The sequence below is a fragment of the Aphelocoma coerulescens genome, chromosome 3, assembly GCF_041296385.1.
Source record: "Aphelocoma coerulescens isolate FSJ_1873_10779 chromosome 3, UR_Acoe_1.0, whole genome shotgun sequence".
In the NCBI taxonomy this organism is placed as follows: domain Eukaryota; kingdom Metazoa; phylum Chordata; class Aves; order Passeriformes; family Corvidae; genus Aphelocoma; species Aphelocoma coerulescens.
The window spans coordinates 123,901,481-123,920,911 of NC_091016.1; the positions used below are offsets into that span (position 1 = coordinate 123,901,481).

A 19,431-nucleotide genomic window follows, 5' to 3' on the forward strand; every position below is an offset into this window, starting at 1 on the left:
GCAGTGTAATAAATGTTGCACAGGCCAAATGATGTCCTGGGGGAAGCCTGTGCAGCCCGTGGCCTTGTGCAGACTGCACAGCTGTCAGCCTGAGACTTCCTACATATCCTTAAGATATGCAAAGAGAAGGAGAATTCAATGGTATTGACTGATTCCAGCTCCTGAAGTCAGCAGATCCGGCTCAGAGCACACACTGGGATTAGAGCTGTCGATGAGGACCTTGGCACGATGGCACCGTTGGTCAATAATGGCATTGTTTGTCCTTCACGTGACCTCACTGCTACTCCCACTTTTGTTATTCACTGTTGAATTTTTCACTGGAGCCGTGTTCCAGCTGAGGGGAGTCCCTATTGTGTCTGGCAAGGCACAAAAGCGGGGTAGGAAGATTTCCTGGATCCAGAAGTACAACAAGAAATGCTGTAATACACAGGAACAGACACCTGAGCCCAGGACATCCTGAATGTACTGGCTGGATATAAGAGAAATGAGGAAGCCACAAATAAGTTTGCCTCTCTTCTCTTCTTTCCCAGGAGCACAGGATTTCTCTGCCCTGCTCCCTGGATATATCCACACCAACCCAATGACACAACACAGTCTCTAAATGTTTACTTCACCCTTGACTTTTGTTAAAGAACACTTCCAGGATTCATCATCCCATGTTATCCTCAGAGAATCACCTGCTAAGGCTGTCACAATAAACTCAATTGCTGCAGCTCCCACACTCACCTGCATTTTACACCCAGTACTAGAGCACTTGCCTTTCAGACACCTGTATCAGGCAATTCCCAATTTCAGTCTGGCTGCACCACATGGGCCAAGACATTCCAATTAATCAGTATTTACTAGCTCAAGTATTTACTCCCTCACAGAAGAGAGTTCTAAGATGTTTGCAGACACTTCATAAAGCACACACTCGTTATTACAGCCCATTAACACGCATGCAAGATATTTTAATGTGTAAAAATTCCCCATGAAATAAGGATTTTCTCCTCCACTTTCAGGGCAAAACTGCCATCCTTACCATGAGCTGGATAATGCTTTCCAGCGCTTTTTTCCTGCTCTTTTCTGCCTACCAGTCAAGCCAAGCCTCATTTGGCTGATTTCACAGCACTCCTTTATGAGTAACCCTGGCATGTGCCACGGCAGCCCCCTCATCCACCCTCCTCACTCAGTTCCAACACCTCCAACAAGACTGGAATAGCGTTATGGAGCATTTCCACTCCTGATCCTGCAGCCTCCTCTGCTCTGCAGCACAGGAAGCCTCAGGTGACACCTTTAGTGCTGATTTGCCACAGCCCTGAGCAGGCACCAGATGTAACTGCAGCAGTTCTCTGCTCTGCCACTCCTGGCTGTGGGATGAGGACATAATTTATCACTTCAGATAAAAGGAGCTGCAGCACACTTCTCCCAAAACAAGAGTTAAGCCAAGGAAGCTTGTCCTTTTCGAAAAACACTGTCCAAGCATGCAGACTTAATGCTGGGCCCCAATGGGCGGGCATTTGAGGCCAACATCAGGCACTACAGAAAGTTTTATTCCTGAAATATGAAGGTACTCACTGTACACGGTGATCAGCTGGCAAGCTGCAATCTGTCCCTCTTCTGCAGCCAGCTCTCTACTCATCTGTCTGGAGCCTGTTAGAGAGGAAAAAGAGCTGTAAATATAGATAAAGTGGCCAAAAAAATTTTTACAAAAATTTTGAAATATCAAGAAGTAGGCCAGGTAATCAATGCAAAACAGACACACTCATGTCCCCAGCTCTGAGGTCAAGAACTCAAAGCACCTGCAAAACTCTCAGCAAGGTCTCTCAAGCAAATGCTTGAAAACAGCTACAGCACCAGCTGCCTCTGGAGGCTCTCGAGGTCAGACCTGATCCAGCCCAGGAGAAAAGCGAGGTATTTATACATGAGAGCAGCATCGACAGCTTCCCAAAGCCAGTTGCTCCAGAGACAGTGAATCACAGCTCTTTGTGACACGTCCTGATCCCCAAAGTGCCATTACACACGCAGGGGAACAAATATTTATGCAAACACAGTGCTGAAGGGTTACACGGGCTCTGATCTGGAGTGCACCAAAGAAGTTCCCTTTAATACATTTGTTGTTCCAACACACTTTATCCCCTTAATGAGGCGCCACTGAAGTTCTGCTTAAACCCATTTTGATTAAGGAAAAGATTATCCGTAGAATTGCCAGCCATACATGTTAGTATACATCACACACAAACCAACTGTGCTTCAGGGAGACATTAAATCCCCGTTCAATTAATAGAGACACCTCTTAAAATGAGCATTAAATAATTCCTCACAATGTAGCAAGACAACTGGCTACTCCAGTAAATTGGAATAGAAATAACTTCCCATCTCTCCACCAACAAAATCCCAATCAAACCTTGCCCTTAAAACAAGAGGTCAGTACGGAGGGATGGGGGGGGCAGGAATGTTTCTACCTCAGTGCTATTGTATGCTTATATTAAAAGTTCCTCATCAAAAAATTAAATGAAATGGATGCCTTTCATGTTTATCAATAACAGAGCTAATGGTTTTTATGTAAATGCCATTACTTTCAGCCAGATCTGCAAGCGACTGGAGCCACATAGCCCCATCTCCCCTTGCAAAAGACTCCCTTCAGGCAGCCAATCTAAATGCAAATTACAATCAAACGGCAAAACCAAGAGTTTTCTGGATGATACTGAACACATAAAACTAGGGACAAAGCAGAGGTATTTAAGAACAACGCTCCTCTTCTGGAAAGACGTCCTGATTTCACATTGCTTTTCTATCCTGAACATATATAAAAATTAAAGTATCATTTGGTTCTCATTTACAGTCATATTATTTACCAGCTTCTTCCCTTCTGTTAAGGGAAGTGTTAAAAAAAGGAGGGGAATGTTCTTCTGTAGAGAGAATCACCTCTCAGAGACGTTTCCCCCACAACGGGAGCATTCCATCAGCAAGGATATTAAATCAGAGCGATAAGAAAGCCCCAGTTGGATTTGCCAAGAACAAACTGCACTTCCACATTTTCAGGAGGAAATTTCTTCTTGGAATGGAGTTGTTTTGCAAATCAAGGAAGAAGGTGTTACTACAGGATGGTTATTAAGAGGCAGAGGTACAAAACTGTTGTCAGCACAAGGAGCACCATGTTCTTGCAGCATAAAATTTGCTTTTTGAAGAACACTTAAATCCGACCCCTACCTGGAGCACAGATGCAGCCAGGACTTTGTCAGCACTGATTAAAACAAGGTTCTAATGGCAAACCTGCAAAGAACTAATATTAGCAACCATGCTGCTTAGCAAGGAGAATGCACAGAGGAGAAACTAAGATTAAAACAAAGGGCAAAAAGCTGACAACCCAACTATGGCAGAGTCTGCACGTGAGTCTCAGTGGGCACTTGCTCGAACTACCACAGGCAGCTCCACACTAAACTTCCATCCCCAAGAGGAGCATAAGTCCTTGGAGGGATGCAGCTAATTAACAATGGGGCTGTGTACACGCTCATTACACGGGTGACGAGCTGAGCACTTGGTGTGTGCTACAGGAATACTCATAGAGCAGAACCTCGCTAATTAACATTAATAACTGAGAGACCACTTCTGCAAACGGCTGGATTTTGGGAATTAGCCAGCAAGAAACCATGCAAAGTGGGAAACCAGAGGGACAACATAGCCCAGCAGGCGCCTGGTTCGCTTCTTTGGGTATCTATAATTAAATAATTTATCATTGTGCTCCTGTGTCTATGAGTGAATGTGCAGCCTGTAAACAAAGCACCTCCTGTTATGCAAGGCCTTGCTAAATCTGAAAGTTTGACTGCCTGTGGAAAGAGGTCATCAAATTAAAAACCACAGCCCTGACTACCTTTTCTCAGAAACTTTTCACAAGGGCCAGCATTTCAGAAAACTCATCAACTTCTTCTTCATCTGTTCTGTCTCACAGATCTATTGTTCTTTACACAAAACCACTGGCTTTCAGTCCTGGATCACAGCTTGGAGTTGCTAAGGCTCCCTTCTCCTACTTCTCTTCCTCCACAAACCTGGTGAGGCAAGTCTTGGGTCCTGTCTAGCAAAAGGAGACTGGGACCCCAACCTGGGGCTTGTCACCACACCGACCATGCAGGATCAGCCTGTGAGCAGTGAGAAGAGGCCCTTCCAAAATAAGCACATCTCCTTTTTCTCCCCACTCTGGACCAGCTGTGCGAGGCCCAGTGCTGTCACTGCCGGAACCACTCAGGATTTCACACCCAGCCACAACCATACAACCACAACAAGTGTGAGCAGAGTCTGATTTCACAACCATACTCTGACTTCAGCTGTCAAACCACAGCCACAGGACCTTCTCTGCACAGCGTGAGCAGCAACGCGCCTGCAAAGCTGAGCTGTTCCTGCAGCAGAGCCATTTCCTCCCAGAATGGCCAAATCGGGGACAGCCACACATCCCCAGCCTCCACCTCAATGCTGCTGCTCACAGCCTTGACCACTGGCTTAGCCAGCAAGTTGGGTGCCAGCAAAATGAAGATTTCTCCTTTGGGTAGCAAAAAACTTCCAACCGTCACCTGAATTTTGTGATTTTGCAGAGGAAAGGAACAAAACTGAAAATATTTCCCTTCCTAACAGCTCCTGTTCTTTTCTGTAAAATTCACAACTACACTAAATTTACTCAGCACTATAATTTTTATTTTTCCTTTCTGTCATCACACACAGCCCATGACTTCACTTGCTGCAGCCCAGAGTTTTCACTTTCCAAAGGTTCAGGTTTCTGCACAGCAAAACGGTCTCTTAAACAGTCTTTTCTTATTTCCTTTTGTCAGAGGCTTCATGCTATGATGAATGTGTAGAAATGCAAAGCAGAAGTCCATACAAAAAGAAGCCAGTGTGTGAGGTGGTTTTGTCTTATAAAAAAAGAGAGCCAGGAATGACTTACGCCTCATTAAAGAGCTCCAGTCTGCATTTTTATTAGATATATTTAGACACCAACGGCTTTAAAAAAGAATAAATTAAAAGCAGTTATATTCTTAACATATGGCCCTGGATCAGGCACATGGGTATAAATGAAAGTGGGCACAGCAGATTCTCCAAATATAGGCATGGAAATCATTTTAATGGTGCACATGACCTATAAAATTTCAAACAACACCAAACCACACAATGGTGTGACAGAATTCAGCTACTGCAGGGCTGTGTCTTGTCCACAGTCTTTGCATCACCACATATCCCTGTGCACATCACAGCTGCTCCAGCAGACAGTAAGAGGGAGCAGAGTAATTCCTGCTAATGAACACACTCTGGAATCATGCAGCATTCGTTTTTTGGTGGAGAAACTGAGGCATGGAAGAGGCATTTTCTCCTATAATTCATTTCCTATCACAAATACAACCCAGACAGTATCCCAGTCATCACCCTCTTCACTACCAGGTGTCTTTGGCAACATTGCTGTAGCCCAGTGTCATCCTCTCCACACACCATGGCACTGAACAAAACGAGGCACACCCAGAGCAAGCATGTCTTGCAACCACTAAACACATTTCTGTGCTCTACGTGGGCGGCAACTGCTGTCCAGAATATTTTAACAGCAGAAACTGTACTGGGAAAAAAAAAAACCACCACCACAACATAAAAAAACCTGAGTACATTCGTCCTCTTAGTCGGAGCCAGAACATAAGAAACAAGCAATATAATTATTTCCACACCAGAAGGAAAATAAACCCAAGAACAGACATAGGGAAAGAAAGAAGCATCCAAAGCAGATCTGCAAAATAGTTCAGGGCTTCTGTGCTGGGCTATAACTTCACAGCAGAAATCAGAAAGAGTAAAAACTACAAGTAAGCAACTTTGGGGTGATGAACACCTCTGAGCCCACAGCACCCCCTCCTCTGCCCCCTTCCCCACAGAGCCTGCAGAGTGGGTGCCCTAAATCCTGCACATCCTTCAGCACGTGACCACATTTCCTTTTGCCTGAAGTGACCCTTTCTGGTATGGCCTCTGGTACAAGCAGAAAGAAAAACATTTTCTTGCCTTTTTTGCATCAAGCACAAAGAGCATCAACCCCACCAGTGACTGCCGGTCCCACCTGTCCCGAGGTGCTCATCCACAAGAAGTACAACAAGAGGATGCATCCAGCATGTCCAGCCCAGGTTCCCCAGCTGGAATAGCACTGGATAACCCAAAATCCTGGAAGGCTGGAAGCAAACAGGAGCAGGAGCAGAGCCTCTGTGCTCCCCCCAGATAGCGGAAGCACGGCTGGGACACACTCGCTCTCTTCACGGATAAGTAAAAGCACTTTAAGGAGAGCCTTTTTTTTCCTCCCTTCACTTTGTTTTAAATGGCTGAAGAATTTCCTCTGTGAATGCTCCCAATTGTGGCTCACGCTGAGTTATTTTTAAAAGCACAGAACCAGATTTTCAAGGCCCTGAATGAGGAAATGCAAAGCTTTTATTAAGCAATAATAGCCCAGACAATGGTCACAATTTCCCAAGGGTCTGAACACGGCAGCTGACAATGAGCTTTACTCCTCCACAAAACCCCCTTCACAGGCTCGGAGGCTTTGCTTTGTATGATCCAGCCTCAAGTTAGGGAGTTATAACAGAAAGCTCTGTGGTCGTTTTCAGTGTGATTTCCTCCACCAATGAACATCTGATCAGAGATACAAAAATCACTGGGAAGAGATGCCGTGTGCTCTCTCATTCCCTCCTTTGCTACCAGCACATCATCCCGTGCAGCTGGACCTTTCCCTTGTGGATGGATCCCAGCTGACAAACTGGCCAATATTCCCAGAGTCAGGAGAGTAAAACAAAGCCTTTCAGCTTTCTTCACTGATGTCTGAACCACTTCAAAATGCCTCTCACTAAAATGGCCAGAGACACTCTTCAAACCTCAGATCCGCTATCACGGGGTATAATCAGATCCAGTGGCCACATCAGCTCTTGTTTCCTCCAAGCAGGAGGAAGCTGCAACGATGAGGAGCTCATGCAATCTCCAAACCCACCCAGCAGCCAAGGTTTGGCCTTGCAAAGGCCCAATTTCACTCAGTAATGTTGGCCACAAGTGATTCCCAGCACACCTGAACCAGCTGGACTGGCTCTCTCTGCAGCCAGCATGAGCAGCAGGCACTGCTGGAGCAAAGAAAATCAGATTGGTTCAAGATGTCTACTTAGGACAAGATGAACTGTGCTACAAAAAGGGGTGTTTTTCTCTGCTGGTTATAAAGCAGACCTCGAGAAAGGAGGAAAAAAAAAATAAACAACTTGGTAAACAAGCAGATCTGTACAAAAAAGTTCCAGCCTAAACGTCTCCCACACGAATGCTGTCCTCACCTTCAACAGAAAAGCAGCTAACACTACAAATTCAGGAGTTCTTCCAACCACAACAAGTGTATTTCTATCCTCCCACCATTTCTCCTCTTCCCTGTCCTGCTGAAAGCACAGTGTGGCTGCACAGCAAACCGAGATTACAACGAAACCTCACAACCAAGAACCGAGCTTAGATTCAATCTGCGCACTTCCCAAAGTGCTCTGCCGCACAGCCAGGAGAGAGAGAGACCACAGGAGCTCTTTCTTCCAGCTTACCACAGCCCCCAGGGGTTGTGAAAACACTTCCTAATCTTCTGCATATCTGTCGGTCAGTCCATAACCGAGAGAGCTCCCGTGCCCAAAAGGAGAAAATACTTCAACCCCCTTCAGAAACACCTGCAAAGCTCCTGCTGCTGGGTGCAGCTCCACCACAGCTGCACACCTCAGTCACCAAAGGTGAGATCTCTGTGCCTGCTGCATCTCCTCCCCCTTCCTGCTCAGAATGGTACAAACACTAGAAAATGCGTTCAGGTTTGTCTACAACTTCCTGGAGGAAAAGAAAAGGTGTTTTGAGGATTAATGAAAAATACGCTTCATCCCCTTGCTGTTTTCAACCCAGCTGTAATCAGCCATAAGGCAACGGCCTCTATCATCCTTTGTCTTTTTTACTGTGAACTTCAAGGCCTCGTGACCCAATGTAATCCCTGAACTTGGCCTAAAATGCTACTGAAAAATAATTAATCATCTGCCTGTGTGTAAAACAGTTGTCCATGTCTGTGTCCGGATGAGTGCGCAGGAATTCAGGATACGTTCAGAAAATGGAAGCACTCAGAAATTGAGGATGCCAAAGGTACCCAGATATTGCCATTCAGAGAATTCACGGAAGCACTTTTTGTGCAGCAACATCTGTAAATCAAAGCACATTATTTTCCACCCTCATAATCAAGAGATTTGCTAGATTATCTAGAGCTCTGTCTGATCATGACAGACAACGCTGTTGAACCTCATGCAGCTGCCTGGAACAAACACTCAGGCAAAGAGCTTGCTCGTGACACCAAACAATGAACGCAGCACCCCTGCAGTGCTCACTTCCAATTAGGAAAACTCTCGGTGTGATGAGGAAAGAGCCCCTCACAGCCAGAGGAGTGGCCACAGGTGACAAATGTGCAGGCCAGCAGCCACTGCTTGGCAGAGGAGCTGCAGAGTGAGGATCAGGCAGGCTGCAGTCAGTGAGAAGCCAGAGAGGCTGGAATATCATGGGGAGGACAGACAGCAGAACTTTAAAAGGCAGCTTTGCCAGCGAGCACAGCTTCAATTAACAAGCTGTATTTGCAAGGCCAGACTCCAAAATGCTCCTCAGTATCCAATCATCTAACCTCTGCTTAAAGACATACCATTATAGCATGGAATTGGGTATCAGATGGCTGAACTAATCCCAGCCAGATGCTAAAACTACCAGCAAATAGGTCAGTAATGCATCCCACACCATCCAGCCCTGCAGTGGGGAACAGTCACGCACCACCACTCCTGCACCTGTGGAAAGGGTTTGAGAGGTTCCTCGCAGCCCTGAATCCATTTACTAAATGATATTTCATTTTGTGGTTCAGGGAAAGGGAAGTCACATCCCACCTCATTGCTGGGAAGCCTTTTCATCGCTACCTTTCCAGATGATGTTATGCAACAAGTAATTCACTCCTACACAGGTAGGAGCAAAAATGCCCTTGGGCATTACTGCCAATTCCAGATTACTACAACCGGAACAGAAATGAGATCGTGGAGATTTTATTATACAACTCTTCAAATTACTTAAATCAAGCAAAAAGGGGCAAGGTTAAATTAAGACTCCTTTCTTGCTCTGCCCTCCCTGTCTGCCTGTGAGAGCACACACGACAAAATTAAATACAGGTGTTCGCTTTCAGATGGAGCACAAGTCAGTTATTAACTTACACAATATCCAAACACCTCCAAAAGTATGAGCTGAGGAAAAGTTATTCCAGGTACTTTATAAGACACTGCTCTTAAAAGGAGTGGTGACAGATACCATCTTTGCAAAGATTCAGGACTGTATCTTACTGAACCTCCACTGCCATCAGTGACCTTTACAGTAACATAATAAATATTTTAGCATGTAATGAATTTGCTGCATTACATTTGCTCTCTGGGCTATTGAAGATCAGCCAGGAACCAATCGATTGGAGGCACAAAGCTCCCACAAAACTGAAAGCCACAATGGAGGTCTTACAACCTGCAGCAAAGAGTTAAGGGGTGAAGAGAAATAAGGTGTTTAAAAAAAAAAAACCAAACCAACTCATGAGTTCCCCATTTACATAAACTTCCATCAGATTCACTGTACCAGCCCTGAGATCCCTGCTGCCACTCAAGCAGGACTGGCCCTGAAGCTGCATCTTTATTGTTTTGAAAATTCATTTATGCCAGTAACAAACCTCTCAAAAGTAACCTCAAAAACCCACAAGCTTCCCACGAGTTTGAAGGACAGGCTCTGAGACACGAGGGAAGCTGCGTGGTTTAGCTCCAGTTCTGCCATCAGCTCGTTTGGATCACTTGGATCCCTTCAGACACCTCTTTGCATCTCCATTTCTTTGCCTGCTTGGAGGTGTCAGGGCTTTGTCATTTTGTTGCAACACCTCAGGAACATGTGGAGTTGCTCACCTGCAGAGGTGAACACACAAAGCCAGAAGATGCCACCACTGAGGCTGTTGATCTGTGCCAAAACCTCAACCAGCCAGATTGTCTCCTTTTTTTTTTTTTTTTTTTTTTGTATCTCATTTTCAATAAATTTAGAAAAATTATCCCAGGGGTATGGCAAGGGACCAGAACGCAGAAGATCATTTCATGACACCTGTAATAGCACATAGTTAACAACAACTCCTCAATTTTTGTCTTATGACCTCACTCACTGGGAAGAGTTTTTATCACTCTCAATATCTTTTACAAACACTCCCCCTCTATGTCTCCACCAAGTCTTTCCTGGCTGCCATATAAGCCCAAGGCTTCTCTTTCCTCCCCTTGAGCTGCAGTCAAGGTAAGATCTTAATTTCCTCTACCATCTGCAATGAAACTGCCTCCACACCCGTGCCAAACAAGCTGGAATTACACCATTAATTTCAGCTTAGTCAGCTCACCCTACAGACTAAGTCAATATTTGACAGATATTTAGCAAAGACTACAATTTATTTAAATTCAGCACATCGTGCCCACCAGAACAGATACAGCAAAGGATGAGAGTCAGCAGGATACACTGCTTGGGAGAAAAACACCAGATAACCAGACTTCTTTTGGCTGGAGACCTCCTGTCATCAAAAAAAAAAAAAAGGTTTAGGGATAGAAGGCCCAGTTTGCTGAGATTGTCCCTCCAAAGCAGTCCTGCTTGCTGAGGAACAACCAGCATTCCCAGGAACAGCACCGCGGGAGTGAGAACATCTCAGCTTTCAGAGAGGCAGGGTTGCTAAGGCAAGCAAACAAAAGGCTCCTTGTTTGCAGCCCACAGCTCCTCAACACATCCCCACTGCTGCTGGAGATGGGGTGGTGCAGCCCATCCAAGGAGCTTCCAGCTAAATCCAGGCTCCACAGCCGAGCCGTGCCCCTCTGAGCAGTCCTTCAGAGCAGTTCATGTTTTCTGGTATCTTCCCAGCTGCTCCACAGCTGGCAGGGACCAGGGAAATTCTGAGGAAAAGGATTTATGTGAAAACAATGACAAAGAGGAAGGAGTCAAACCAGCAAGAAGAGTGTGGGGAATAAAATCATAATAAACAGAACAGATCAAGCACAACTCCACCATAAACTGCAAGCAGCCCACTACTCTTCGTTTTCAACCATGGAAAAAATAAACCATCAGCTGCAGGACAGCCCCTCAGCTTCCCACCCCTCACACAATTTTTGTGAGTTTCTGAAATCCAGCTGTTTGAAAGGAGCACATCCCAGCAGATCTCGATGCTGTGAGTCAGCGCCGGCTCTCACAGATGTGATCTCTCCCCAAGTGCTGTTTTCCAGAGTAACAGCTCCAGCCCCAGCGCAGCGTCAGCACAAGGCGCCTTCAGAGCTTTCTGCCAGCACTGCTCAAAGGAAGAAAAACTGCTGAAGCCACCCCACATGCCAAGCTGGTTAATGACATCCCCAAGAAACAGGTTCACTCCAGATTGTGGCAGCTTTTAAGATGAAGCTGCTCCAAGTTCGAAGATGGGCATTTTTTGCTTTTCAGTAGAAAAAGCCAGAGAAGATGGAAGCAATTCCTTGAACTGTCGCTTCAATTTCTCGTGTCACATCTTCCCTATCCCATCAGCACAGGCAGACACTGCAGGTCCTGGATCTCTCTAACCCTGTTGTGTGCCCTGGTTCATCCTGCTGGCTGGCAGAGTCCTGTGCTTACATGAGCCCTGGAAAATGGTGCCAAAATTGAGGATTAAAGGAATAGGTCAGTGAAAAATTCCAATAAACAGACCATCCCAGGGAGGAGGAAGGGAATGTTGATCCAAACCTTCCTCTTCCACAACCAGCCAAAGTCCCCTCTTGTCAGCAGACACGAAGCACTACACAGATCAGAGCTGCCACCAGCAGAGAAAGCTGCTCATGTAAGGGTTTGTTTTTATTTTTAATGTGTGAAAACTAAGTGTTCCTTGTTTTGTACAAAACTGGCTGGGAGAGGAGAGTCCAAACACCAAGTAAACAATCCACAGGCAGCCCAAACCAGCTGCAGGACAAGGAGCCTCCCACCCAGCAGTGCCCTGGGGACCTTGCAGGGAGTGAATCTTGCTTGGCCAAAGGAACGTGTCTACAAAGAGACAAGATCCAAATTCAGAATAAACCCTGTGCTGCAGCTCATCAAAGGGATGGCTCAGGATTTTAATTCAGTCACAAAGTAAAACTTAAAAAGATGCATATCAAGGTTTATAGCAAAAAAAGGTTTACAGCAACATTTTCTCTTGCCCCTGGACAAACTCTTTGGCTGCAGAAGCTGAAGGAAACCACACAGTGTGGACACACAAACGTACCCTGCATTTGAAAGCAAAAAGAACAAAGCTCTGGTGAATGTGGGAAATTAGAAAGCCTGACAGATTTCACCCTCGTTTATCCCCTGGCAAATTAGCTACTGTTTAAACATGGGGCTTGGGCATTACATCATCTGTTTGCAGGGGAGGTTTTTATTTAATTTTTTTTTTTTTAAGCTAAACCATTCTTGTATTCACAGCTTGAGGAGCATTGTTCATTCCAAACAGACTCAACTAAATGAAGGGGTGGATCAAGCTTTTTGCAGGAACCCTTCGAGCAGGGAACCACACACCTAAACTGCTTTGCAAGTTCAAACAGTAAAAGATCTTATCTGGAGTTTAGCAGGAAATATGGAGCCCCTCAGGTTTGTCTATTCAGATCCAAGGATGAAAAACCTACTTTTTCAGGTTGGGATGTGCAAAACCAGCCTGATGAAGAGGCTGAAAACACACGGGCTGCTGCTCACTCAGCTCCAGCTCACTGTGGCTGGGTCCTCTTTGACTCTTCCAGTCATTGCTGTCCGCTATGTACACAACTCCACACTGCCTTGAGGGACAAGCCTGAGAGGAAGGGGAACTGCCTCAGCTGCAAACTGAGCTACTGGACATATTTTTGGCATCTGTTGGCTTGTTCCAGCTTGGACACTCATTTTGGAGACTTATTTTCCCTTGAGAGACGCAGATCTCCATCAGTGCAATTTTCTCCAGACTTGGCAGAACCCGAATTTCACAGCACCTGCTCCTTGGCACGGCTCTCACAGAGTTTTCTTTGGTGTGTTTGAAGGACCAGGCTCTCACAGCCTCTCCAAGTGCAGCTTCAGAAAACACATGGAGCAATGGGCTCTCATGTGAAAACTCTTACTTGAATGCTGAGAGATTTCACACAATGTGTTTTTCTGACCCTGCACTCTCAAGAGTTGTCAGATTTTAAAGTGGAAAAATGCCATAATTTTCAAAAGGGAAAAAGGAAGAACCATTGGTCTCATCCCCGAGAAGAGCAGGTTTCACGCAGACAAGATGGTGTGGAGCAAGGCCTTCAGATATTGGACATTTTCCTACAAACCAAACCCACAGTGGGCTCTGACCACAACCCAGTGACATCGAGGAACCAGATTTCACAAGAGCTCTGCTAAAACTGTAAAAAAAATATTTTTTTTTCTTTCTGTAAACCTGACAAGGTTTTATGATCTAATCACATTACAGCTGAAAAACAAAAAAGCAAACAAAAAACCCAAAACCAAAATAACACCGAAGCAAACCCACAAATAAACCAACAAAAAACCCACAGACCTTTCATCATCATGCATCTAGACATTCAAAAATACAGCGAGAACTTTCTCCTTAAATTAAGAAATAAATAAATAAAGACTTATTTTGTAATAATACCCTGGATAAGCAATTCTAGCTAAAAAAAAAAAAATTCAAGCAAACAACTAAACCAAAAAGTTTCAAAAACTTCATCTATGGAAGTCCTGACAAATAGAGCTTAACCTTTAAAAAAGCCACAACTGTAAGGCACATAGAAAAACAGGCTTTGCTGTCAGAATGTAATTAAAAAACCTAAAACAACTCAATTTTGCTCTATATCGAGATTGCCAGGAGCTGATCTGGGAGAAAGTCAAGCAAATAAATTTTCTCTCACAGATTCCAAAAGGTCATTGCAAACAATTACTAAAACAGAGTCCTGCAAACAACATATGCCAATTCTTTTTTTTTTTTTTTTTGAAATTTACAAGATAACATTCCCACTCCAGTTATTAGCTGGAAAGAATAATAATCCCAGGGATCACGCAGCCAATTAAATAATTGCATGAATTACCAAGGAAACATTAAAACTGCATTTCAAAGAGAATAGAAAACTGTTTGTTTCCTCTTCCTCTGCTTTTGCATAACACAGTTCCCAAAACAGGTCTCATCTGCAGCTCAGTTTGGGCCAGGATAAAGACATTCCTTCCCATTGGACAGGAAGTAAGAGAGGTTATTAATTTCACTTCTCAAAACAGAAAAGCAGAAATCATAGCAAGAAGACATCAGAGTAAAAAGTCAGGCTATAAAAAGAAGCCCTAAAGTCTGAAAAATTTGTACCCAAGACACATTTTTCCAGTTGTCTCACTACCAAGAGCCTTCAAAACATGGCATTTTCTTCTCTCAGCGCCACTCCAGCCCCATTGAGAGGAACTGCCTGTGTCAGCACAAAGCTCTGCTGCACCCAGCAGCAATGAGGAGCTGAAAAATGAGCATCTGATCCTGGTGACCTTCATAGTCATATACAACAGCCAGCTATTCTTGTCCATTCAGCGTGTTCATTTAGAATGAGTCCCTGCGCTTCATTAAATCACCCTCCTTGGTCCTGAGCACACTCTGGGGCTGCAGGGAAGATAAAAGGGTGCTGGGGCAGCTGCCTGACACAGCACAGTGGCTGTGTCACTGTCCCACTTCTCACCTGCCCAAGCTCTGCCATCTCAGCCACTCCTATGACTGCCAGGGGAAGGGCGGAAAAGCTGCTGGGCGGAAAAGAACCTGGGGGAGGTGGCCCACAGGCAGCTGGCCATGAGCCCAGCTGTGCCAGAGGCCAAGGGCCCCTGGGCTGTCCCAGCTCTGGAGCACCAGCAGGGCCAGGGCAGTGCCCGTTCCCTGTGCTGGCTCTGCTGGGGCACCTCCAGTCCTGGGGACACTTCTGGGACAACAGGAACATTGAGCATATCCAGGGAAGGGAACAGAGCTGGGGAAGGGGCTGGAGCACCAGGAGTGGCTGAGGGAGCTGGGAAAGGGGCTCAGCCTGGAGAAAAGGAGGCTCGGGGGGATCTTCTGGCTCTGCACAACTCCCTGACAGGAGGGGGCAGCCAGGGGGGGTTGGGCTCTGCTCCCAGGGAACAGGGACAGGACAAGAGGAATGGCCTCAAATTGTGCCAGGGGAGGTTTAGGTTGGATATTAAGAGGAATTTCTTCACTTAAAGGGCTGTCCAGCCCTGGTGCAGCTGCCCAAGGCAGTGCTGGAGTCTCCATCCCTGGAGGGATTGAAAAGCCATGTGGATGTGGCACTTGGGGACATGGGTCAGTGGCCTTGGCAGTGCTGGGGGATGGTTGGACTCTGTGATCTCCAAGTGTTTTTCCAATCTAAACTATTCTCTGATCCCCCTCCAAGGACACTCCAGCATGAAACCTCCCAGGGCACCAGCCCTTGCCTTGTGCTCCCTACCAGTAAGGGGACTTCTCCACTTCCTACCAAAAACCCCTCAAGCAGTTTGCTGTTGGATTTTCAAACTGAATCACTTCACTGAGGCATCATATGAAACGCAAGGACTGCAGAGCTGAGAGAGGGAGAGGGACCAAGGCAACCCTTTCTCGCAGCAGGCTGTGAAATCAGTTCAACCATGTCACAAATCTCAAATTCAAAGGTCAATGTCAACAAGTACTAGGCAGTACTTCCCTGCATCACAGACACTCTGCGATACACTGAGACACTATGGAAACATTAACCTGTATTTCCTGAGCAGTTATAAAGCACAGAAGCTGAAGGAGGTGACAAAAAAGCTTGGATATAATCCCCTCTCTCCTCAAAAGGCTCCACATAAACACACAAACAGCCTGAACGTGGAGGTCTCCCGATGCACACATAACAGCTTTTGGTAAACAGGCTAAGAATAGGCAGAGGGGCAGCGAAGTGTCCAAGCAAGACTCCTCTGCACAGGAACACCAAGCTCACAAGAAGCATTCCCAATACTGCTCCTGCTTTAATCAGTTTTGAGGAGAGGAAATTCGCTTTGGTTCTTTTTATAACACTCGCTCCATTGCATTTGTCAAACAGCTGCCACTTTCTGTCCCAGGGAGAGCTGCTGTAACCCAAGGCTCGCGTGTTGGCACACGCGGCAGAGATCAGAGATGCACATGGAAACAGACGCCAGATCTGTCTGCAGATTCCAGGTCACTTCTTCCAAGGCAATGGAATTATACAGACACAAGTCAGAGCAAACCCTGGGTCACGCTGGTATAAACTACCCCAGAAGATGCTCCTGGCATTGCCACCTGAGCAATGTCACCCGAAACACAAGCTCAGTGAAACACTCAGTGCATGCAAAAACATCTTCCCCAACATCTCATTTGATGAGGGAGAAGTAATTCTGTAGCTTGGCCTTTCTAATTAAAATCATCATTGTCCCAACAACATAAAAGTCATTTCCAGAGAAAGAGCAGGTCTGATCCCTGAGGGGTGGGGGGAGATCAGCTTCTGTACAAAAACCTTGAGATACCTGCCAGCTCCAGCTCAGTCGTTACTCCTAACTAACTACACCCTTGAGATACTCACAAAAGGCTTGGTGCTATTCATCATTGCCACAAAATAAAAACAGAGTCAGAAGACCCTGGAGGCAAATGCGAGAAACCAACTGCAAGATTTCTTTGTATCTTTTTTTAATACATCTTGATTTTTGTTAAAAATTCTCAGATTAACACCAACAATGACACTTTGCAGATGTTACTGATTTACAGCTTTCCCCGTGAAGAATGGCAGCCTCAAAGCTGTTTTAAAGGTAAGAAGTGTAAGAAGTTTGCAACAACAGAGCCCAGCAGCAAAAAAACCAAAATGCTTCTGTGTCCATCAAATCTGACCTGCTCTGCTGGAAGGGAACCACTTCAGAATGAACTCCACCTTCTGCTCTTAACAACCGCCCTACAAGATCACTACAAGGACAGCTCTCCCCCTTCTCCAGGTCCTTGTTTTTGTTTCGGGATGCACCGTTGAGAACTTTGCAAGGAAAGGCTTAAAAGCTAATTGTCAGATGCCACAGTAATTAGTGGCACCTTTCCAAGACATCCATCTCTGGCTGCTTTTCCGATAGCTGGCTCCTCCTCAATCCCCACATTAAAATGAAGGTACACAAGGTAGGCGGCAGATTCATTTCCAAGCACCAAGGTCTTCCCAGGAGAGATGCCTAAGGAAAGAAATACCTTAGCTAAACAATGCATGGGTTGGTTTTTCTCATTCCTATTTGCTATGGAAGTGCTATCTTTATTAATTATCTGAGAGCGATGTTAACCTATTCCCTGACACGTACTATTAGGTGTACAATGCATTTCTGGGAGTCAATAGGCTCCTGTATCACATGGCCAGAAAATTACCTCTAAATGAGGAAGATAGGATCATACTGTCCTGACTTCTGCCCACCTGCTGGTCACACATCACAGCTTTGATGTCACTACTGCACTTATATCAAAGATTTCCAACCTATTTTACTTGCAGACCCTCTCAAGTTTTCCTGCAGACAGAAAGGCTGTGGTAGGGAATTCAGGACTGCTCTGCTTAGACTTTCCAGACCCCTTAGAAAGAGGCTCACAGCATTGCTCTATATATTTAGGCTCTGCTCTCAACTCCGAGGCTCCCCACTTGTTTGGCAGCTTCTTCTTGTCACAAGCTCCAACGCTTCCATGCCAACCTTTTCCAGGCATCATCTGCATGTCAGCAGTACTCCACAGCATATCCTCCACTCCACACCAACACAATCCAGAACACATCACTTCCCACTAAGTGCCTACACAGAGCAGACCTGCAGCATAATGACTTCCTCGTGCCCGTAATAGAAACGCTAAAAGACGTGTACGAATCCCAGCCCGATGTGCTCCTGCGTTACATACGATGCGGAGGCACCGGATCACGGGTGGAAAAGATAAAGAAGCCTTTCCCACGTTCAGTGACGTGCTCAATTCCATCAAATCTGGGCCCAGAAGGTGGGGTACATATGGGGTGGGGAAAAGGAAATGGAGATGTGTTGATGGGACAGCGTAATGGAGGATGTTGGATGGTTTTAATTGTATTGCTTTTACAAGCAGAGAAGCCAATTTCCACATTAAGTGTCCAAACTTGAATCCATCACGTCTTTGACTGGATTTACAAACCTCTCAAGAAATGATCCTTGAGGAAGGCAACACATGCTCAGAGCACTGCATTTCCTGCTCCGTGGCACTGTGGCCTTTAAACAAATAGAACTCACTTCCAGATGAATCCATCGATGCCCAATATTCCGGCACCGATTTGAGATGACTTTGTTACACTGAAGGGTAGCACTGAATGGGAAGAAAGCTCATGCAGAGGCAGATATTGGAATCCACACTTCAGGCAACACTGGTACCAAAACACAACAGGAAGAAAAACAAACCTCAGGCTGTCACTGTCCCTAAGACTAAAGTCAGATGAGAAGATACCTGGAAGTATTTTGAACCATTAAAGAAAGCATTTTATGAGACAAGATAGGTAAAAGACCAAGCACCTGAGCACTGGGCAAAGTAGGGGAATAAAAATGCTACTTGTGCACTGGGAAATGTTATTTACATTTTCTATTAGAAGAAGCTTGAAAGTGTTTCTTGGAGGCTGTGGGTTAAGCCCATGTTCTGATACCACTCTCAGGCAGGCGTTCGCATTAGAAAAGTGGCACATTTTCTCAATGCTCCAAAATTCGTGGGGGAAGGGGAGGGCAGAGGATAGCAGAGAAAACACAAATGCAGGCAACAAGATTCCAACCACTTACGAAACTGAGAGCAAGAGCAGAAATCCTGAGATTCATTAAAAATATGTGCTTTAAAATACTCTTTATGTCCATTAGTAGCTACAAATTAACAGCTGGTTTGGAGGTTTAGGGTTCTGTCCCACCCAAAAAAAACCATAAAGGATTGATTTGATTGATTTATAAGTCTCAATTTTCTGTATTTCACTCGATTTTACCCGTGTGGGACAGGTCACTTTGTGGTGTTACTGGTTATATCAACATAGCCCTGAGAAACCATTATCCATTTACCACCAATTAGCAGGGACAGATCATCAAATCCCAGAATAGTCTGGGCTGGAAAGGACCTTAAAGCTCATCCAATTCCAACCCCCTGCCATGGGCAGGGACACCTTCCACTATCCCAGGTTGCTCCAAGCCCTGTCTAACCTAGCCTTGGACACTTCCAGGCATGGAGCAGCCACAGTTTCTGGGTAACCTGTGCCAGGGCCTCCCCACCCTCAGAGGGAAGAATTCCTTCCTAAAATCTAACCTCAACGTGCCCTCTTTCATCCAAGATGGATTAGTCAGACCTCTAAACTGCTCTTGCCGGTAACAGGCATCAATTAACAAACAGCAATGACTTCACAGAAACGGGATTTCAATTTG

At 45.5% G+C, this 19,431-nt stretch overlaps 1 protein-coding gene across 4 annotated transcripts in view; it reads right to left on the bottom strand.

The window, feature by feature from the left end:
- EXTL3 (exostosin like glycosyltransferase 3) overlaps positions 1 to 19,431 on the bottom strand; it is a 132,929-nt gene that overhangs the window by 89,203 nt on the left and 24,295 nt on the right. For 3 of the 4 annotated variants that reach the window (XM_069011868.1, XM_069011866.1, XM_069011864.1), the window contains exon 2: positions 1,558 to 1,632. The gene's annotated coding sequence lies outside the window, so the exon portion shown is untranslated. Of the gene's footprint in view, positions 1 to 1,557; positions 1,633 to 16,894; positions 17,218 to 19,431 lie in introns of those variants that run through there. The other variant, XM_069011865.1, reaches the window with a different exon arrangement.